The sequence below is a fragment of the Palaemon carinicauda genome, chromosome 42 (genome assembly GCF_036898095.1).
Source record: "Palaemon carinicauda isolate YSFRI2023 chromosome 42, ASM3689809v2, whole genome shotgun sequence".
NCBI lineage: Eukaryota > Metazoa > Arthropoda > Malacostraca > Decapoda > Palaemonidae > Palaemon > Palaemon carinicauda.
This window is the reverse complement of record NC_090766.1, coordinates 11,482,153-11,505,325: the sequence shown is the minus strand read 5'-3', so window position 1 is coordinate 11,505,325 and position 23,173 is coordinate 11,482,153. Positions and strand designations below refer to the sequence as shown.

The window sequence follows — 23,173 nt, the reverse complement described above, 5'->3', positions numbered from 1 at the left end:
AGAAAGCTTCTTCGAAACTTAGTGGTAGAGGCAACTCAGACAACACCACAACTTTGGCGTACATCTCCAAGCAAGGAGGCACACACTCCTTCACGCTGCTCGAGATCGCAAGGGACCTTCTCTTATGGTCAAGAATTCGAGGCATCTCCCTGTTGACGAGATTCGTCTAGGGAGACTTGAACGTCTTGGCAGACTGTCTCAGTCGGAGGGGTCAGGTGATACCCACGGAATGGACCCTCCACAAGGACGTGGGCAAGAGTCTTTGGGCTACTTGGGGTCAACCCACCATAGACCTCTTTGCCTCCTCGTTGACCAAAAGGTTACCAATCTATTGCTCTCCAGTCCTAGATACAGAAGCAATCTACATAGACGCGTTTCTACTGGATTGGTCTTTTCTGGACTTATATGCATTCCCACCATTCAAGATAGTCAACAAGGTACTGCAGAAGTTCGCCTCTCACGAAGGGACAAGGTTGACGTTGGTTGCTACCCTCTGGCCCGCGAGAGAGTGGTGCACCGAGGTACTTCAATGGCTGGTAGACTTTCCAAGAAGTCTTCCTCTAACGGTAGATCTGTTACGTCAGCCCCACGTAAAGAATGTCCATCAAAGCCTCCCCGCTCTTCGTCCGACTTCCTTCAGACTATCGAAAGACTCTCAAGAGCTAGAGGCTTTTCGAAGGAGGCAGCCAGTGCGATTGCAAGAGCTAGGAGAGCTTCTACCATTAGAGTATACCAGTCGAAGTGGGAAGTCTTTCGAGACTGGTGCAAGTCAGCATCTGTGTCCTCGTCCAGTACCTCTGTAGCCCAAATCGCAGATTTTCTTTTACATCTGAGAAAGGTTCACTCCCTTTCAGCTCCCACGATTAAGGGCTACAGGAGCATGTTGGCTTCGGTCTTTCGACATAGAGGCTTAGATCTTTCCAACAATAAAGATCTCCAAGATCTCCTTAAGTCTTTCGAGACCTCTAAGGAACGTCGTTTGGCAACTCCTGGATGGAACTTAGACGTGGTCCTAAGGTTCCTCATGTCAGACAGGTTTGAGCCATTACATTCAGCCTCCCTGAAGGATCTCACCCTCAAGACACTTTTCCTAGTGTGCTTGGCTTCGGCTAAAAGGGTCAGTGAACTTCATGCCTTCAGTAAGAACATCGGCTTTTCTACAGAAAAAAGCCACTTGTTCACTTCAACTTGGTTTCCTGGCCAAAAATGAACTGCCTTCTCGTCCTTGGCCTAAATCTTTTGATATTCCTTGCTTATCAGAGATCGTAGGCAACGAACTGGAAAGAGTATTATGTCCTGTTAGAGCTCTTAAGTTCGATTTAGCTTGTACTAAGTCATTACGAGGGAAATCTGAGGCATTATGGTGCTCAGTTAAGAAACCTTCATTGCCTATGTCAAAGAATGCTTTGTCATATTTTATCAGATTTTTTTAATACGAGAAGCTCATTCTCACTTGAATGAGAAAGACCGATGTTTTGCTTAAGGTTAAGACGCACGAAGTTAGAGATATAGCAACCTCCGTGGCCTTCAAACAAAATAAATCTCTGCAAAGTATTATGGACGCGACTTTTTGGAGAAGCAAGTCAGTGTTCGCGTCATTTTACTTAAAAGATGTCCAGACTCTTTACGAGGACTGCTACACACTGGGTCCATTCGTTGCAGCGAGTGCAGTAGTGGGTGAGGGTTCTACCACTACACTTCCCTAATTCCAATATCCTTTTAATCTGTCTCTTGAAATGTTTTTTATATTGTTTTATGGGTTGTTCGGAAGGCTAAGAAGCCTTTCGCATCCTGGTTGATTTGGCGGGTGGTCAAAGTCATTTCTTGAGAGCGCCCAGATTAGGGGTTTGATGAGGTCCTGTTGTATGGGTTGCAGCCCTTGATACTTCAGCTCCTGGGAGTCTTTCAGCATCCTAAGAGGATCGCTGGGCTCCGTGAGGAAGACAGACTTACAAGGCAGAGTAATCGTCTAAGTCAACTTCCTTACCAGGTACCTATATATTTTGGTTTTGTTATATTGATAACTGTCAAAATGAAAAAACTCTTAGCTTATACGCTGTAAACTTAATTAACTCTGGTCTCTACCCACCGCCTTGGGTGTGAATCAGCTATTATATATTCACCGGCTAAGTTAAATATTTAAAAATGATATTTTAATTATAAAATAAATTTTTGAATATACTTACCCGGTGAATATATAAATTAAATGACCCTCCCTTCCTCCCCAATAGAGACGCAGCGGGACGAGAAGAATTGAAGGTTTTGTTTACATGCAAGAGTGGTATCTGGCCGACAGTTGGCGCTGGTGGGCACACCCGCAACCTTCATAGCGATCGCTCGCGAGTTTTTTGAGTGTGTTTTCTGTCGAGCCGCAGAGTTGCAGCTATTATATATTCACCGGGTAAGTATATTCAAAAATTTATTTTATGATTAAAATATCATTTTACAGTCATAATATGAAATAGAATCTCAATTTAAATAATTAGTAAAGTGAATTAATGTTACTAATTCTTAAGCCAATGAACTTAACTCTTCCTTTTCCTTATTGCTGGTTTCACTCTTGAATTTTGACAAAGGTTCATATCTCTTGTTATCAGTGTCTCAAATACCAGGGCATACACCACCTGGTCTCCTCCAATTGGGTCTGGTGTTACAAAAACAACAGGGAAATTGAAGGGAAGTCACCAACAACACTCAGTCTGCTTAAAATTCCTGAAAAAGACAGACTTATGAGAATAGACAAATGGGAGGCAAAAAAAAAAAAAAAAAAACCACTACTGTATCATTATTTACTTGAATTATGGTTGCTATTATATGAAACTGGAAATCAAGAGAATAATTTTTATACCATTTACACTTTATTGCTGTGAATATGTTTTGATTTATTCTTTTTCTGAATTTTTTTACCTATTCAATTTTTTCTTTTTCCAGGTTTGACTATGGGTTTTTAAGACCTCACTGCCAGCCAACAAGAGTTCATCTTGGAGATATGGTGAGTTGGTTAATTAAGACTTAGTTATAAAATCTATTTCCTATTTTCATTAAATGCATTTAGAAATGTCATAATCATATCACAGAGATCTGTATACAGGGCTATACTCTATAAATTTTTTATATTTAGGATATTTACTTAAAGACTGTTTATACATAAGATCATAAACTTACTTGTCACCTGGTTTATAATTAAATAAAAATATGTTTTCTGTGCTTTTAACAGGTAATACAGAATTACTGTATCCTTTAAAGACTTTCCAGTCAGTTGGATAGGTCCTGTTTTTTAGGAATGTTCCTTTCTTTGTCTACGCACTATTTAGTATGGCAAATTCCATACACATTCTCCTTTCCTCACACGTTTTATAACAGCAAGCATACCACCCATACATTCTCTCAAAATGGGGAGGTACTGGACCTATTCAGGGGGTTAGAGCTCTTGTGTTTGAGTGTATTTTTAGGCTCGCTTTCATGTAAAGCAAATCTTCCTCATGTTTTTTCAAACAGCTTATTGGGCAGACTTAAATTGGCTAAGGCCAGTTGGTGTATTAAGGGATTGCCTTTCACGTATTCATTATCTTTAAAACTATCCCTTGTTTTATGTTCAGTATAAGATTTTAAATACCTTTTAAAGACTGTTCAACCAACAAAATATCATAGTCTGAAAAAATAAAAAGAAAACATGTCAACAACATATTTACTTTACTTGCATTACTTTGATGGCTGCTTTTCCGGTCCCATACAGCAGGGGAACCCCACTCTCTACAGGACTTCCACTGTTGTTTTACCTTATTTGTTCAGAGTATTCAATGTTTCATGTCGCGTATTGTTCATTTACTGTTGAATCGTCACTGTCAAAAGACTCATGAAATAAGAAAGTCTTCAGTTTCCTCTTGAAAGCCTTAATGTTTTCAATCATAATCACTGAGTCCATGTGTATACTGTATATGAAATTCACAACATGTGCAAAACACAGTTTTCAATATTAAACTTAGCCGGTGATCATATAAGCTGCAACTCTGTTGCTCGACAGAAAAACCTACGGTCAAAATACGCCAGCGATCGCTATGCAGGTGGGGGTGTACATCAACAGCGCCATCTGTCGAGCAGGTACTTAGTACTCCAAGTAAACAAAGAATCAATTTTCTCTCTGTCGGGCTACCGGCAAGACCTACTAATACGCTGTTACTAACTGGATTTGTTTTCACAACTATTTGGTGAAGTACACTATTCTAGTTTTGAGCTTTCGCTATGCAGGGGTTTTATCTTCATCTCAAAACTTGAACTCGTTTTGGATAGATTTAATTATGGTGACGAAGAGAGTATGGACTCTCTTTCACTTTTAAATGGCCGACCCTTCCCTTAGACGGAAGTGTGTTTAGGTTTTTAGTAATTTTGCTTAACACGTTATAGATCTATATATTTTATATCTCTTCGATTAACTTTCCATTTATTATAAACATATAAAAATAAATTTTTATGTTTTGTTTATATGCGACCTTTCCTGATAGTAGGCGGTCCTAACTTGGAACCGAAGTTAATCAACGTTGAGCCCGTTATATCGTATTTAGCCTTTAAAGAATTTAAAACTTTTTAAATTTAATGTTTTATGAAAGAATTTCTTTGATAGTCTTCGTACTGTTTTCAAAGATGAACTAACGTTTAGTTTTTTAGACTACGCAGTTGTTGACGTTCAGGACGTTCAACATGCGCTCTATCGTTACGATAGAGAGAGAGTGTATCACGGTTTCACTTTGCAGTAAGAGTAAATCGATTCTGACGTTTCGTTCATTCTTTCTTAGCTTAAATGTTTTAAATTCTAAATTAAAGGAACTTTTTATTTGGAAAACCTTTCAGTTTTTTCCTTTAGTCAAATAACATGTTTTTTTTGACGATATATAATTGGGCTCTTCTCTTAGGTGCGAAATCAAGAGAGAAAGAGAGAGAGAGATAGAGACGGAGGGAGAGAGAGGAGAAAAAAAACGTTCCGTTCAAGCGGGTAACGTTGTTCTCGTGTTACTCTCCTCCCTAGTCGCTGTACGGGGAAGAAGGTAAAACGTTTCTAGGGTTTTATTCTTGTCCCCAGGCTATGTGCGGTGAGAGATTGTAAACGTAGTTTATTTGAACTAGTGTTTAGTCTCTTTCCCAGCCACTGAATTCTTTATCTTTATATATGTTTTCTGTTTTTTGCTAGTATTAATGAGCTGCATTATACGACTGTTTTCGCAATTACTACCTTTTAATGAAGGGTAGAATTGCGTGTTTCAGGTAGAAATCAGTAAAAGTTTCGATTTCAGTGAAATAAGTGCAAAACAGAAAATCGAAGTGATAAAGTGATATGCGCAAAGTGTTACAGTGTTGCGTCCGAGGGTTCGTCTGTTCGTGCTTGTCGTTCACCTAGTCCGGGACCTCTTGCAAGCTCCCAAGCCCAGGGGAGAAGTAATGTCGAACGACTTATGGGTTCGTCAGGCCTTGATCAACGAACAGACGTTTCCCTCCGTGGTTTCGGGCGTATCTACCCAAGATCGCCCCACCCACACAAAGACGAGAGAGCCCATTTATTTCTCGTCTGCGGAAGAGGTTTCTCGTAAGAAACCATGGACCAAGGTCTCGCAGCTTATTAAGCGCAAGTCGGTCCCTTCCGCGCAAGTCCAACGGCCCAGTTGTAGCCACTGGGTCAGTTCGGACTCGCTGCAGTCTTCCGACGACTGCTCACCTCCTAAGAGAGGCAAAGCGGTACCGCATCAGGCAGTCACACCGTCTGTTGCCGCACCTGCTCCTGTAGACCCTAAGTGGTCTTTGCTGCAGACCATGCAGTCTCAGTTAACGTCATTGATGCGGGACTTTCATGCGGAGAAGGTTGACACTGCACCAACTTCTAGCCTACAACCAACACGGTTGTGCGTCCTGTGGACGCTGAGGCGACCTTCTGCCGCACTCCAGCTGAGAGAGTCCCGCCACCCATGCGTTCCAGTGTACCCTGCCAGCCGCATGTTGACGTTCAGTAACGCACGGAACCTTCCGTTGACGTTCGAGAGGTACAACAACAGTCTAAGTTGTTTTGTTTTGACGCGGTGCGTCAACCTCCGCATTCTAGAGTTGTTTTGACTGCTCAGTATAGACAGTCAAAGCAGTCTCGAGTGAACACTGTATGTCCTCACGCACCTGTTGTGGTTGACAGTTCAGTTGTTGACAGTTCACAGACTGTCAAGCAGTTACATGACGTTGCCTTCTGGTCTGCTACTAATGCACCAGTGCTGTATGTCCTCACACACCTGTTGTGGTTGACAGTTCAGTTGTTGACAGTTCACAGACTGTCAAGCAGTTACATGACGTTGCCTTCCGGTCTGCTACTAATGCACCAGTGAGAGACTCACTGAGATAACCTAGCTTTTATCGGACAAGGTTCCTGTAGATGAGAAAGTGCTGTTCTCCCTCCTACTGATATTCCCTTGAGGACTCTGTCATTTGGAGAGGAGCCTTAAGCTGCTTAGCCTCCTATGGACTTTAATTAAATCATGATGATTTTTTAAGGATCTTCGTCCGGATCTTGTAACTGCTGCTCCTCGTTCACCTAAACGTCAGAACTTACACTAGGCCTAGCTACTTCGAAGCCGTTGTTTTTAAGCTAGTGCTCTCTCGCTCTCCTAGAGAGCGTTACGTTGGCTAGGCGACTGGTTTTTGCACCAGGAGGAGTTTTAGGGATACAGCCTTTGATTTCCCTTCTTTTAAACTGGCTTATAGAGCGAGAGTCTGATAGGACACGAGAGAAGTTCTCGGCTTGGGAGTTCATGCCTCTGCCCAGATAGACTTCTCAATTCTGGTAGACTCGCCCTGGCGCCTAGCCAGGAGACGCTCCAAGTTGTTTACAGGTCAACTTCTCAACTTTTGTCGAGCCTTTGAAGTTTTGCTGTACTATTATGTCACACATAACAAGGCTTTCAGGGATGGTAATTGGTTCCGCCTCAGTCGCTAACCCCGTCTGTTGCCACACCTGCTCCCGTAGACCCTAAATGGGCTTTGCTGCAAGACATGCAGTCCAAGCTTGCGTCCTTGATAGAGGACTTAAATGCGTAGAAGAACCTTCTGGCCAACAACCTTCCAACCGGTTGGTTGTGCGCCCTGTTGACGCTGAGGTAACCTACTCGCGTCTGCCAGTTGAGGTGGTTCCTCCTTCTGGCCAACAACCTTCCAACCGGTCGGTTGTGCGCCCTGTTGACGCTAAGGTAACCTACTCGCGTCTGCCAGTTGAGGTGGTTCCTCCACCGATGCGACCCAGTGTGGGTTGCCAGTCGCACGTTGACGTTAAGCGACGCTCGGAGGTGGTTGTTGACGTTCAGGACGTTCAACAACCAGCAGAGGTGACTTGTTGTGACGCAGTGCGTCAACCTCAGCAACCCGGTAGAGTGTTGACTGCATAACCCAGACAGTCTAGACAGTTTCGGGTTGACGCTGTACTTCCTCACGCACCCATGGTTGTTGACAGTTCACAGACTGTGCAGCAGTGCCATGATATTGCGTCCGGCTCCGTCACGCATCCACCAGTGCGACCGGATTCAGCGAGTCGGACGTTGCCCACTCCGTTGCCGTTTCCCCATCAGTTTCGGATGAGGAACCCTCTGATGAGGACGTTGCTGAACAAGACGATCAGCCCCCAGCCCTGCTATCCATCCAGAAGATGCTGAAGAAGGAACGCTGCCCAGTCAGGCTGTGGATGAGTCTGGTAGGGACACTGTCATCCGTGGATCATTTGTGTCACTAGGAAGACTACACCTCCGTCCTCTTCTATACCATCTAGCTTTTCACTGGAAAAGGACAAGACGCTAGAAGCGGTCTCGATCCCGGTTTCCGGAAAGATAAAGTCTTGTCTGACTTGGTGAAAGGACTATATCAACCTTAGAGAGGGTCTTCCCCTGACTGTTCAGACTCCCAACCACGTTCTCTTCTCGGACGCATCGGACGTAGGCTGGGGTGCGACATTAGACGGTAGGGAATGCTCGGGATTATGGAACTCGAGTCAAAGGACAATGCATTTCAACTGCAAGGAGCTACTGGCAGTACGTCTGACCTGGAAAAGCTTCAGGTCTCTCCTTCAAGGCAAAGTGGTGGAGGTGAACTCGGACAACACCACGGCTTTGGCGTACATCTCCAAGCAAGGAGGGACCTACTCTCTGACATTGTATGAGATCGCAAGGGACCTCCTCACCTGGTCAAAAGGTCTAGACATATCACTAGTAACGAGGTTCATCCAAGGCAACTTGAATGTCATGGCAGATTGTCTCATTCGGAAGGGACAAATAATTCCAACAGAATGGACCCTCCACAAGGATGTATGCAAGAGACTTTGGGCCACCTGGGGCCAGCCAACCATAGATCTCTTCGCAACCTCGATGACCAAGAGGCTCCCAATATTTTGCTCACCAATCCCGGACCCAGCAGCAGTTCATATAGATGCCTTTCTACTAGATTGGTCACATCTAGATCTATATGCATTCCCTCCGTTCAAGATTGTCAACAAGGTACTGCAGAAGTTCGCCTCTCACGAAGGGACAAGGTTGACGCTAGTTGCTTCCCTCTGGCCCGCGAGAGAATGGTTCACCGAGGTACTTCGATGGCTAGTAGACGTTCCCAGAACACTTCCCCTAAGGGTGGACCTTCTACGTCAGCCACGCGTAAAGAAGGTACACCAAGGCCTCCACGCTCTTCGTCTGACTGCCTTCAGACTATCGAAAGACTCTCGAGAGCTAGAGGCTTTTCGAAGGAGGCAGCCAGAGCGATTGCTAGAGCAAGGAGAACATCCACCCTTAGAGTCTACCAATCGAAGTGGGAAATCTTCCGAAACTGGTGCAAGTCAGTATCCGTATCCTCGACCAGTACCTCTGTAACTCAAATAGCTGACTTTCTCTTATATCTGAGGAAAGAACGATCTCTTTCAGCTCCCACTATCAAGGGTTACAGAAGCATGTTGGCATCAGTCTTCCGTCACAGAGGCTTAGATCTTTCCAACAATAAAGATCTACAGGACCTCCTTAAGTCTTTTGAGACCACGAAGGAGCGTCGTTTGGTTACACCTGGTTGGAATTTAGACGTGGTACTAAGATTCCTTATGTCAGACAGGTTCGAACCGCTACAATCAGCCTCCCTGAAAGATCTCACCTTAAAGACTCTTTTCCTGATATGCTTAGCCACAGCTAAAAGAGTCAGTGAGATTCATGCCTTCAGCAAGAACATCGGATTCTCATCCGAAACGGCTACATGTTCTACAACTTGGTTTTCTAGCCAAACACGAGCTGCCTTCTCGGCCTTGACCAATATCGTTCGATATTCCAAACTTATCGTATGGTTGGAAATGAACTAGAAAGAGTCTTATGTCCTGTAAGAGCTCTTAAGTTCTATTTAAAAACCTTTACGAGGCCCGTCTGAAGCTTTATGGTGTTCAGTTAAGAATCCATCTTTGCCTATGTCAAAGAATGCTTTATCCTATTTTATCAGACTGTTAATACGAGAAGCTCATTCCCATCTGAATGAGGAAGACCAAGCTTTGCTGAAGGTAAGGACACACGAAGTTAGAGCTGTCGCAACTTCCGTGGCCTTTAAACAAAATAGATCTCTGCAAAGTATAATCGACGCAACCTATTGGAAAAGCAAATCAGTGTTCGCGTTTTTTTATCTTAAGAATGTCCAGTCTCTTTACGAGAACTGCTACACTCTGGGACCATTCGTAGCAACGAGTGCAGTAGTGGGTGAGGGCTCAACCACTACAATTCCCTAATTCCATAACCTTTTTAATCTTTCTCTTGAAATGTTTTATTATTGTTTTTGGGTTGTCCGGAAGGCTAAGAAGCCTTTCGCATCCTACTTGATTTGGCGGGTGGTCAAAGTCATTTCTTGAGAAGCGCCTAGATTAGAGGTTTTGATGAGGTCCTGTTGTATGGGTTGCAACCCTTGATACTTCAGATCCTAGGGGTCGCTCAGCATCCTAAGAGGATCGCGAGGCTCCGTAAGGAAGACGTACTTAAAAAGGCAGAGTAATTGTTCAAGTCGACTTCCTTACTAGGTACTTATTTATTTTATGTTTGTTATTTTGAATAACTGCTAAAATGAAATACAAAATACTTAGCTCATAATAATGTAAACATATAATGCTGGTCTCTACCCACCCCCCTGGGTGTGAATCAGCTTATATGATCACCGGCTAAGTTTAATATTGAAAAATGTTATTTTTATTAATAAAATAAATTTTTGAATATACTTACCCGGTGATCATATATTAAAGGACCCTCCCTTCCTCCCCAATAGAGACCCAGTGGACCGAGGAGAAAATTGGTTCTTTGTTTACTTGGAGTACTAAGTACCTGCTCGACAGATGGCGCTGTTGATGTACACCCCCCCCTGCATAGCGATCGCTGGCGTATTTTGACCGTAGGTTTTTCTGTCGAGCAACAGAGTTGCAGCTTATATGATCACCGGGTAAGTATATTCAAAAATTTATTTTATTAATAAAAATAACATTTTTGTGTAAACTTAACAATTCTTCCTTTACTTAAACCAGATGGCTCTGTCATTCACTGTCCAAAAGGAAAGGCAACCCTTTTGGCTGCATTTATTAGTAATCAGAGTAAAGAGAAACTCTTATCATTCTCATTCCTGTTTTCATGAGGCTAAACTAACTATTTTAGAATTTAGGTCCTGCTAAATTAAAAGCCTTGATGCTTGATGCTATTTTTCCTTTATGTTTTTATAAAGACAGCTGATTTTTTAGCTCCTAACTAGACACTTATTTTTTGTAAGTTAGCAAGAAGAGGTTCTTTTTGTACTGGTTTTAGAGTTGGAAATGTTACTCCATTAGGTAAATGTGTTTGTGGTACAGTACTGTAGCTCTAGCCCTGCTGATTACTACCCAATTTTAAATATTTAACTTAGCCGGTGAATATATAATAGCTGCAACTCTGCGGCTCGACAGACACATACATAAAAAACTCGCGAGCGATCGCTATGCAGGTTGCGGGTGTGGCCACCAGCGCCAACTGTCGGCCAGATACCACTCTCGGATGTAAACAAAACCTTCAATTTCTTCTCTGTCGACGTGTCGACAAGACGTACTTTTACTCGCTGTAGAACCTGGAGTTTTTCCCATCATATTTGGTGAAGTACTTTAATTTGGTTTGAGCTTTCGCAGTACAGGTGTTTTTCTTCAAATAAATCCTTGAACTCTTTTTTGAATCGGATTAATTGTTGATGACTTAGATCGTTTTTTGGAATTTTCCCTTGACTAATTCAAAATGGCTGACCCTTCTCAAGTTCCCAAGTTTCGAAAGTGTAATGCTAGGGACTGTAATAGGCGTCTTCCAAAGGCTTCTCTCGACCCTCACACTGTTTGTTCCAATTGTCGGGGTAAAACCTGTCAATTGGGAGATCGGTGTGAGGAATGCGTGGGCCTTTCGGAATTCGATTGGATCGAATTTGATAAATATACACGCAGACTAGAGAGAGATAGGGTAAGGAGAAGTTCTACTAGGTCTGTAGATTTTTCCTCTCCACATGCCCCTGAACCTAATCCTTCCCCTGTAGTGGTTGTTCCTAACCCCCCTCCTAGCACTCAGGAACCGTCTATGCAAGACATGATGCGTGCTATTCATGCCTTGGGGGAGAGAGTTGAGGCTTTAGCAAGTGACCGGAATCAACTCATGGCGGACGTGAAGGAACTCAAGTGCCAAAGTGCCACGGCGGAAAGTGTCAAAGTGCCACGGCGGAAAGTGTCAAAGTGCCTAGTGTTACGCAAAGTGTTGTGAACAGTGTTGCGACCGAGGGTTCGTCTGTTCGTGCCTGTCGTTCACCTAGTCCGGGACCTCTTGCAAGCTCCCAAGCCCAGGGGAGAAGCAATGTCGTACGACTTATGGGTTCGAGAGGCCTTGATCAGCGAACAGACGTTCCCTCTTTGGTATCAGGCGTATCTCGTCAAGATCGCCCCTACCATAAGACGAGAGAGCCCATTTTTACCTCGTCGTCCGAAGGTGTTTCACGTAAGAAACCTTGGACCAAGGTCTCTAGACCTTTAAAACGTAAGTCGGTCCCTTCAGGACAAGTCCAACGTCCCGGATGTAGCCACTGGGACAGTTCGGACCCGTTGCCGTCATCTGATGACTGCTCGCCGCCTAAGAGAGGCAAAGTTGTGCCGTCTCATTCGCTAACCCCATCTGTTACCGCACCTGATTCCGTAGACCCTAAATGGGTGTTACTGCAAGACATGCAGTCTAAGCTTGCGTCCTTGATGGAGGACTACAACGCTGAGAAGGTTTCCGTTGAACCTACTGGCCATCAGCCATCCAAGCGTTCTGTTGTGCGTCCTGTTGACGTGGATGTAGCTTTCTCGCGTCAACCAGTTGGGGTTGTACCTCCACCGATGCGACCCAGTGTGGATTTCCAGCCGCACGTTGACGTTAGGCAACGCACTGATGCGATTGGTGACGTTCAGGACGTTCACCAACCATCAGAGTTGACTTGTTTTGACGCGGTGCGTCAACCTCCGCAACCCGGTATGGTGTTGACTGCACAACCCAGACGGTCTAAACAGTCTCGGGTGGACGCTGTGCGTCCTCGCGCACCTGTTGTTGTTGACAGTTCCCAGACTGTTCAGCAGTTCCAGGACGCTGCGTCCTGCTCCGTCACGTATGCACCAGTGCGACCGGACTCTGCGAGTCAAACGTTGCCTACACCTTTGCCGTTTTCTCATCAGTTATCGGATGAGGAACTGTCAGATGAGGACGTTGCTGAACCACAGCCTGAGGATCAGCCTTCAGAATTAGATGAGCCTAAAGCAGTTCAACCATCCTTGGACTTTAGAAAAGTCATGGTTGTTTTTAAAGAGTTGTTCCCTGATCACTTTATTTCTGTGGCTCCTCGTTCGCCGCCGTCCGAGTTTGTCTTAGGCGTTCCTGCTACCATGCCTGCCTTTACGAAACTCGTTCTCTCTCGCTCATCCAAGAGAGCTTTACGGCTGTTAGGCGATTGGTTAGAGACCAAGAGGAGTTTAGGGAAGACGGCATTTGCCTTCCCCCCATCTAAACTCTCGTCTAGATCGAGCGTCTGGTATGCCACGGGAGAAGTTCTCGGCTTGGGAGTTCCTGCCTCTGCCCAGGGCGACTTCTCAAGTCTTGTAGACTCTCCCCGCCGCCTTGCCATGAGACGCTCGAAGATTAGTTGGTCACCCTCGGACCTGGACCACCTTCTTAAAGGCATATTTAGGGCGTTTGAAGTCTTTAACTTCCTGGACTGGTGTTTGGGAGCCCTGAGTAGGAAAATCTCATCTGCCGATAGGGATGTTTCCTTACTCATTATGTCCTGCATGGACAAGGCCGTCCGTGATGGGTCCAACGAGCTTGCCGCTTCATTCACGTCCGGAGTCCTTAAGAAACGAGAGTCTCTGTGCTCTTTTCTATCAGCAGGAGTGACGCCATGCCAAAGATCTGAGCTACTCTTTGCGCCCTTGTCTAAGTGCTTGTTTCCTGAAGTCTTGGTTAAGGAAATTGCCTTGTCTTTAGTGCAGAAGGACACCCACGATTTAGTTGCGTCCTCGGCTCGCAAAGCTCCCCCTTGGCCTGCCTTGTCTGCTAGACCTAGGATAGACACTCCAGCGTCCAGGTTTATCCCGCCCTTTCGTGGCAGAGCCTCCAGCAGGGGAGGTGCTCGTGCCGAAGGGAAGAGAGGAAAGAGGAAAGGATCCAAGTCCTCTAAGGGCAGAGTCTGACTGCCCGCAACTTCAGACAGCAGTAGGTGCCAGACTCAAGAACTTCTGGCAAGCCTGGGAGAAGAGAGGCGCAGATCAACAATCTGTGAGGTTGCTCAGAGAAGGGTACAAAATCCCTTTTGTACGCAGACCTCCTCTAGCGACGTCCCCCATCGATCTCTCTCCCAGGTACCGAGAGGAAGAAAAGAGACAAGCCCTGAAACTGGAAGTGTCTCTTTTGCTAGAGAAGGGAGCGGTGGTCAAAGTCTCGGACCTTCAATCACCGGGGTTTTACAACCGTCTCTTCCTAGTATCAAAGAAGACAGGAGGTTGGAGACCGGTGCTAGACGTCAGTGCTCTGAATGTCTTTGTCACAAAGACGAAGTTTACCATGGAGACCACAAAGTCAGTCCTAGCAGCGGTCAGAAAGGGAGACTGGATGGTCTCTCTAGACCTAAGGGACGCTTACTTCCACATCCCCATTCACTCAGACTCCCAACCTTTTCTGAGATTCGTCTTCGACGATGTGGTGTACCAGTTTCGGGCCCTGTGCTTTGGCCTAAGCACAGCTCCTCTCGTGTTTACGAGGCTTATGAGGAATGTGGCAAAATTCCTCCATTTATCGGACATCCGAGCCTCCCTTTATTTGGACGACTGGCTTCTCAGAGCCTCTTCCAGTCATCGCTGTCTGAAGGATCTCAATTGGACTCTAGATCTGACCAAGGAATTGGGACTCCTAGTCAACTTGGAAAAGTCACAGCTGGTCCCATCCCAAACTATTCTGTATTTAGGGATGGAGATTCACAGTCAAGTTTTTCGGGCTTTTCCGTCGGCCCCCAGAATAGATCAAGCCCTGCTCGTCATCCAGAAGATGTTGAAGAAAGAACGCTGCTCAGTCAGGCTTTGGATGAGTCTGGTAGGAACGCTGTCATCCCTGGAGCAATTTGTCTCACTAGGAAGGCTACACCTCCGACCTCTACAATTCCATCTGGCTTTTCACTGGAAAAAGGACAAGACGCTAGAGGCGGTCTCGATCCCGATTTCCGAAAAGATAAAGACTTGTCTGACTTGGTGGAAAGACAATATCAGCCTACGAGAGGGTCTTCCCCTGGCAGTTCAGAAACCCAACCACGTTCTTTTCTCGGACGCATCGGACTTGGGTTGGGGCGCGACGCTGGACGGTCGGGAATGCTCAGGTCTGTGGAACTCGAGTGAGAGGAGCATGCATATCAACAGCAAGGAGCTTTTGGCGGTTCATCTGGCCTTGATAAGCTTCGAGAATCTCCTTCGAGGCAAGGTGGTGGAGGTCAACTCGGACAACACCACGGCCTTGGCGTACATTTCCAAACAGGGAGGTACCCACTCATTGACTCTGTACGAGATCGCAAGGGACCTGCTCATCTGGTCAAAAGATCGAGGCATCTCCCTAGTAACGAGGTTCATCCAGGGGGACTTGAACGTCCTAGCGGATTGTCTCAGTCGGAAAGGTCAAGTAATTCCAACCGAATGGACCCTCCACAAGGATGTGTGCAAGAGACTTTGGGCGGCTTGGGGTCAACCCACCATAGATCTCTTTGCAACCTCGCTGACCAAGAGGCTTCCAATCTATTGCTCTCCAGTCCCAGACCCAGCAGCAATACATATAGATGCCTTCCTCCTAGATTGGTCACACCTAGATCTTTACGCATTCCCACCATTCAAGATTGTCAACAAGGTACTGCAGAAATTCGCCTCTCACGAAGGGACAAGGTTGACGTTAGTTGCTCCCTTCTGGCCCGCGAGAGAATGGTTCACCGAGGTACTTCGATGGCTGGTAGACGTTCCCAGAAGTCTTCCTCTAAGAGTAGACCTTTTACGTCAGCCACACGTAAAGAAGGTACACCAAAGCCTCCACGCTCTTCGTCTGACTGCCTTCAGACTATCGAAAGACTCTCGAGAGCTAGAGGCTTTTCGAAGGAGGCAGCAAGTGCGATTGCTAGAGCGAGGAGAGCGTCTACCATTAGAGTTTACCAATCGAAGTGGGAAGTCTTCCGAGACTGGTGCAAGTCAGTTTCCGTATCCTCGTCCAGTACCTCTGTAGCCCAAATAGCTGATTTTCTCTTATACCTGAGAAAAGTTCGCTCCCTTTCAGCTCCTACGATCAAGGGCTACAGAAGCATGTTGGCCTCGGTCTTCCGGCATAGAGGCTTAGATCTTTCCAACAATAAAGATCTGCAAGACCTCCTTAAGTCTTTTGAGACCTCTAAGGAACGTCGTTTGGCTACACCTGGGTGGAATTTAGACGTGGTCCTAAGATTCCTCATGTCAGACAGGTTTGAGCCTTTACATTCAGCCTCCCTGAAAGATCTCACTCTTAAGACTCTTTTCCTGGTATGCTTGGCCTCGGCTAAAAGAGTCAGTGAGCTTCATGCCTTCAGCAAGAACATCGGGTTTTTGTCAGAAAAAGCTACTTGTTCTCTGCAGCTTGGTTTCCTAGCCAAGAATGAGCTACCTTCTCGTCCTTGGCCTAAATCTTTCGATATTCCTAGCTTATCGGAGATCGTAGGCAATGAACTAGAAAGAGTATTATGCCCTGTTAGAGCTCTTAAGTTCTACTTAACTCGTACTAAACCTTTACGAGGCCAATCTGAAGCGTTATGGTGTTCGGTTAAGAAACCATCCTTGCCTATGTCAAAGAATGCTTTGTCATATTTTATCAGATTGTTAATACGAGAAGCTCATTCACACTTGAGTGAGGAAGACCGATCTTTGCTTAAGGTTAAGACGCACGAGGTTAGAGCTGTAGCAACTTCCGTGGCCTTTAAGCAAAATAGATCTCTGCAAAGTATCATGGACGCAACCTATTGGAGAAGCAAGTCAGTGTTCGCGTCATTTTACTTGAAAGATGTCCAGACTCTTTACGAGAACTGCTACACACTGGGACCATTCGTAGCAGCGAGTGCAGTAGTGGGTGAGGGCTCAACCACTACAATTCCCTAATTCCATATCCTTTTAATCTGTCTCTTGAAATGTTTTTAATGTTGTTTTTATGCGTTGTTCGGAAGGCTAAGAAGCCTTTCGCATCCTGGTTGATTTGGCGGGTGGTCAAAGTCATTTCTTGAGAGCGCCCAGATTAGGGGTTTGATGAGGTCCTGTTGTATGGGTTGCAGCCCTTGATACTTCAGCTCCTGGGAGTCTTTCAGCATCCTAAGAGGATCGCTGGGCTCCGTAAGGAAGACAGACTTACAAGGCAGAGTAATCGTCTAAGTCGACTTCCTTACCAGGTACCTATTTATTTTGGTTTTGTTATATTGATAACTGTCAAAATGAAAAAACTCTTAGCTTATACGATGTAAACATATTTAACTCTGGTCTCTACCCAGCTCCTTGGGTGTGAATCAGCTATTATATATTCACCGGCTAAGTTAAATATTTTAAAAATGATATTTTAATTGTAAAATAAATTTTTGAATATACTTACCCGGTGAATATATAAATTAAACGACCCTCCCTTCCTCCCCAATAGAGACGCAGTGGGATGAGAAGAAATTGAAGGTTTTGTTTACATCCGAGAGTGGTATCTGGCCGACAGTTGGCGCTGGTGGGCACACCCGCAACCTGCATAGCGATCGCTCGCGAGTTTTTTATGTATGTGTCTGTCGAGCCGCAGAGTTGCAGCTATTATATATTCACCGGGTAAGTATATTCAAAAATTTATTTTATAATTAAAATATCATTTTTCATACCTCGCATATTATCTAAGTTTTTTAGCACCTTTTGCACAGTGTCAAAATAGATATGCTGTATGTAATAATCTGTTTCCTAATACAGTATGCAGTTTGGTTTTTGCAATGTCCTTGGAGCATGTGATGTCTTTACAATTTCCAATGCTGTAGGCTACAGAAATCCTTTGATTATGATCTGGAAACTTATATAATTGGCCTTGATTTTAGTGCTACATTTGACAGTGTTAATCACCGAGGCTCTTGTTTTCAAACTAAAGCAGTTGGGTCTTTTCTTAGCATCATTATTGAATTTTTAATAAATAGATTGCAAGGAGTGGTTGTTGATGGGCACTATGGTGAGTATAGGAATGTGAGATCTGATTTTCCTCAACATGAGTGTTCTTGGCCCATTATTTTTCTTAATAAATATGCATTATATGTGGTTTGCTCTAGAAAACAAGCTTGTTTCATATGCAGATGTTGCTACGCTCTTTGCATCTACAGTATTCCATCTCCTAAATGTAGATCTAAGGTTGCTGAATCCATTAGAGTTCTTGCTAAAATTAGTGCATGGTTGCAATTTATGGGGCAGGAATTGACCCCTAACAAAAAGTAGGATTGTAAGTAGGTTGAGGACAGTGGCTCCTCAACATTGATATTGTTTCCCTTACTATGTACAACTACTTTAGAATTTTAGGTGTGATTCTTGATTGCAAATTTACTTTTGAGAAACACATTTGGTCAGTTACTATTTCAGTTGCACTAAAAATTGCCTTATTGAGAAAGTCCTCTCAATATACCCTGAGGAAATGTTTTAATTCTTTCATTTTACCTTCGTCAAGTATTGTTCTCCTGTTGGGTCTTCAGCTGCTGACTCACAACTTAATTTGCTGGGCAAAAGCTTGTTGTCTATTAAATTTCTGATTCCTGATCTTATTAATCTCTGGTATTGTCATAAAGTAGTTCTTGCATAAGGTTTTTCATAATTCTGAGCATCTTTTACATTCAGATCTTCTCAGACTCTACCATCCTATACACAGTAGAAGTTATGCTGTTAATTCTAACAGTTTTGCCTTATTTATTATAAGGCTTAACACTACACAACATTCTAAAAGTCTTATTTCAGCTATGACCAGATTGTGAAATGATCTAATTCAGCAGTTGAATTGGTGGAACTTCAGAAGTTCAAATTTGCAACAAATTTTTTCATGTTGAATAGGCTGACTTTGTCTCGTTTTATAGTTTATGACAGATCTAATTTAGTGTTACTGATATTATTATATTTTATTCATTACTTATATATATTTTTTTTCAATATTAATCTTACCCGGTGATCATGTAGCTGCAACTCTGTTGCCCGACAGAAAAAACCTACGGTCGGGATACGCCAGCGATCGCTATACAGGTGGGGGTGTACAACAACAGCGCCATCTGTCGAGTAGGTACTCAGGTACTTCTTGTCAACAAGAACCAATTTTCTCTCTGTCGTGCCACCGGCAAGACCTACTTGATACGCTGTTGTTTCTGGAGTTGATTTCACGCTTTTTGGTGATGTATTCTCTCTAGATATTAGCTTTCGCTGTACAGGAGTTATTATCATTACCTTATCAAGCTTTTTTGATTAGATTTGGATTATTTGTTGACGACTTGGATAGATTTTGGATTCCCCCCTTTGACTAATTCAAGATGTCTGACCATACTCAAGTCCCCAAGTACAGGCAGTGTAGCGCTAGGGACTGTTCTAGGCGTCTTCCGAAGGCCTCTATAGATCCTCACACCGTTTGTTCCAATTGTAGGGGTAAATCCTGTCAATTGGAAGATCGATGTGAGGAATGCGCTGGGCTTTCGGAATTCGATTTTAATGAATTCCTAAAGAATGCACGTAGGCTAGAGAAGGATAGGATCAGGAGGAGTTCGTCTCGCTCTTTTGATTTTTCCTCTCCCCATGCCCCTCAACCTATTCCTTCCCCTGTAGTGGTGACTCCCGACCCTTCTACTAGCTCTCAGCAACCCTCGATGGCGGACATGATGCGTGCCATCCAGGCTCTTGGTGACAGAGTGGAGTCATTAGCTAATGACCGCAATCAACTCTTGGCCGATGTCAAAGAGTTGAAGGAGAAAAGTGCAGTGGGAAGTGTAGTGAGTGCAAGTGCGGTGAAAAGTGTCAGTGTCAGTGTTACGCATGAGGGTGCATCTGTTCGTGCCAGTCGTCCTCCCAGTCCGGGACCTCTTGCAAGCTCCCAAGCCCAGGGGAGAAGCAATGTCGAAGGACCAAAGGGTTCGACAGGCCTTGATCAGCGTACAGATGTACCCTCAGTGGTTGCGGACGTATCTTGCAGAGATTGTCCCATCCACAAACAGACGAGTGAGCCCATTCATTCCTCGTCTGTGGAAGAAGTTTCTCGTCAGAAACGCTGGACCAAGGTCTCACGACCTCTCAAGCGCAAGGTCCCTTCCGAGCGAGTCCAACGGCCCAGGTGTAGCCACTGGGTCAGTTCGGACTCGCCGCAGTCTTCCGAAGACTGCACACCTCCCAAGAGAGGTAGAGTGGTTCCGCAGCAGGCAATCACTCCGTCTGTTGCCGCACCAACCGCTGTAGACCCTAAGTGGTCTATGCTGCAGTCTATGCAGACTCAGCTAGCTTCCTTCATGCAGGAGTATCGTGCTGAGAAGGTTGACACTGCACCTGTTAACCTACAACTTGCCACGGTTGTGCGCTCAGCAGACACTGCGGCTGCCTGCTCCCACACTCCGGCTGTGAGAGCTCCACCATCGATGCGCAGTCGACCCTGCCAGATGCATGTTGACGTTAGCCGACGTGCGGCACCCTCCGTTGACATGCGTGAGCTACCGCATCAGCAGTGGGAAGGTGCTGTCAAGCTGCCGTGTTTTGACGCAATGCGGCAGTCTCCGCAACCCACGGCAGTCCCCACCACGCCAGCTCTCAGACTGACCAGCAGCGGCATGATTTTGGATCCAGTGCAGCTACGCATGCACCCGTGCTGCCGGATTCAGCCGTTCAGCTTTCTTCTCCTCCTTTGCCGCTTCCTCCTCAGCATTCGGATGAAGGAGTCTCTGATGACGACGAAGCTGCGCATTTGGACGATCAGCCCTCCTTAGACTTTAGGAAAGTCCTTGCCCTGTTTAAGGAGTTGTATCCGGACCAGTTTGTGTCTGCAACCCCGCGCTCACCTCCCTCTGAGTTCGCTTTAGGCATGCAGTCAGCAGCTCCTGCCTTTACGAAGCTCGTACTCGCGCGCTCATCCAAGAGAGCTTTAAGGGTACTGGGAGAGTGGTTGCAGTCCAAGAAGCAACTTGGGAAGACATCCTTCATCTTTCCACCGACCAAGCTTGCTTCCAAATCTAGCGTCTGGTATGCCACGGGAGAAGATCTCGGCTTGGGAGTTCCTGCCTCTGCCCAGGGCGACTTCTCAAGTCTGGTAGACTCTCCCCGCAGACTGGCTATGAGACGCTCCAAGATTTGCTGGACCTTTTCGGACATGGACCATCTTTTGAAGGGAGTTTTTCGTGCGTTTGAGATCTTCAACTTCCTGGACTGGTGTTTGGGAGCGTTAAGCAGAAAGACCTCCCCTTCGGATAAGGACTCTGCCATGCTCATCATGTCATGCATGGACAAAGCCATTCGGGATGGGTCTGGCGAGCTTGCGGCTTCGTTCGTGTCTGGAGTTCTTAAGAAGCGAGATCACCTTTGCTCCTTCTTGTCGGCGGGGATCACACCATGTCAGAAGTCAGAGTTGATGTTTGCTCCGCTTTCCAAGTGTCTCTTCCCTGAAGAGCTGATCAAGGGGATTGCCGCCTCGTTGATCCAGAAGGATACCCATGACCTGGTGGCGTCATCCGCACGTAAAGTCACAGCTTTACCTTCCGTGCCTAGACCTAGGATGGACACACCAGCGTCTAGGTTCATTCCGCCCTTTCGTGGCAGAACCTCCAGCAGAGGAGGTACCCGTGCCGATAGTCAACGTGGCAAAAAGAAGAAGGGTTCCAAGTCCTCAAAAGGCAGAGTCTGACTGCCAACCTCTCCAGACAGCAGTGGGAGCCAGGCTCAAGAACTACTGGCAGGCCTGGGAGAACAGGGGTGCAGACGCACAGTCTGTGAAGTTGCTCAGAGAGGGGTACAGGATTCCATTCTTGCGCAAGCCCCCTCTAGCAACTACTCCCATCGACCTCTCTCCCAGGTACAGAGAGGAGGACAAGAGGCTAGCTTTACATCAAGAGGTGTCTCTCTTGCTACAAAAGGGAGCGGTAGTCATAGTCCGGGACCATCAATCCCCGGGCTTCTACAACCGTCTCTTCTTAGTAGCGAAGAAGACAGGAGGGTGGAGACCGGTGCTGGACGTCAGTGCTCTAAATGTCTTTGTCACCAAGCAGACGTTCACCATGGAGACGACGAAGTCGGTGCTAGCATCGGTCAGGAAGGAAGACTGGATGGTCTCGTTAGACCTAAAGGACGCGTACTTTCACGTCCCCGTCCATCCAGACTCCCAACCTTTCCTAAGGTTCGTCTTTGGGAAGGTCGTTTACCAGTTCCAAGCCCTGTGCTTTGGCCTAAGCACGGCACCTCTAGTGTTTACCAAACTGATGAAGAATATTGCCAAATTCCTGCATTTGGCAGACATCAGAGCCTCCCTCTATTTGGACGACTGGCTTTTAAGAGCTGCGTCAAGTCGTCGCTGTCTGGAGAATCTCAAATGGACTATGGATCTGACCAAGGAATTGGGTCTCCTGGTCAATATAGAAAAGTCCCAACTCGTCCCATCCCAAACTATAGTCTATCTAGGTATGGAGATTCAGAGTCGAGCTTTTCGGGCTTTTCCGTCGGCCCCCAGAATCTGTCAAGCCCAAGAATGCATCCAGAGCATGCTGAAAAGGAACCGATGTTCAGTCAGACAGTGGATGAGTCTAATAGGGACGCTTTCATCGCTGGACCAGTTCATCGCGTTAGGGAGACTCCACCTCCGACCCCTTCAGTATCACCTAGCTGCTCACTGGAGAAAGGACATGACGCTAGAAGCGGTCTCAGTTCCTATATCCGAAGAGATGAAGTCTGCACTGACTTGGTGGAAGAACAGCATTCTTCTCAAGGAAGGTCTACCACTGGCTGTTCAGACCCCCGACCACCTTCTCTTCTCGGACGCATCGGACACGGGCTGGGGTGCGACACTGGACGGTCGGGAATGCTCGGGCACGTGGAATCCGGATCAAAGAGCACTACACATCAACTGCAAGGAGCTACTGGCAGTTCATCTGGCCTTGAGAAGCTTCAAGTCCCTCCTTCTAGGCAAGGTTGTGGAGGTGAACTCCGACAACACTACAGCCTTGGCGTACATCTCCAAGCAAGGAGGGACTCATTCGAGGAAGTTGTTCGAGATCGCAAGGGACCTCCTCACCTGGTCAAGAGATCGAAAGATATCGCTTGTAACGAGGTTCATTCAAGGCGACATGAATGTCATGGCGGACCGCCTCAGCCGGAAGGGTCAGGTCATCCCTACAGAGTGGACCCTTCACAAGAATGTTTGCAGCAGACTATGGGCCCTGTGGGGTCAGCCCACCATAGATCTGTTCGCTACCTCGATGACCAAGAGGCTCCCAAATTATTGCTCACCGATTCCGGACCCAGCAGCAGTTCACGTAGATGCCTTTCTTCTGGATTGGTCCCATCTAGACCTGTATGCGTTCCCCCCGTTCAAGATTGTCAACAAGGTACTGCAGAAGTTCGCCTCTCACGAAG

At 45.9% G+C, this 23,173-nt stretch overlaps 1 long non-coding RNA gene across 1 annotated transcript in view; it reads left to right on the top strand.

Annotated features, from left to right (window-relative positions):
• The window catches only part of LOC137633253 (uncharacterized), a 53,192-nt gene that overhangs the window by 23,814 nt on the left and 6,205 nt on the right, over positions 1-23,173 (top strand). The window contains exon 2 of the long non-coding RNA XR_011042164.1: positions 2,932-2,992. This is a non-coding gene — a long non-coding RNA (uncharacterized lncRNA). The remainder of the gene's footprint in view (positions 1-2,931; positions 2,993-23,173) is intronic.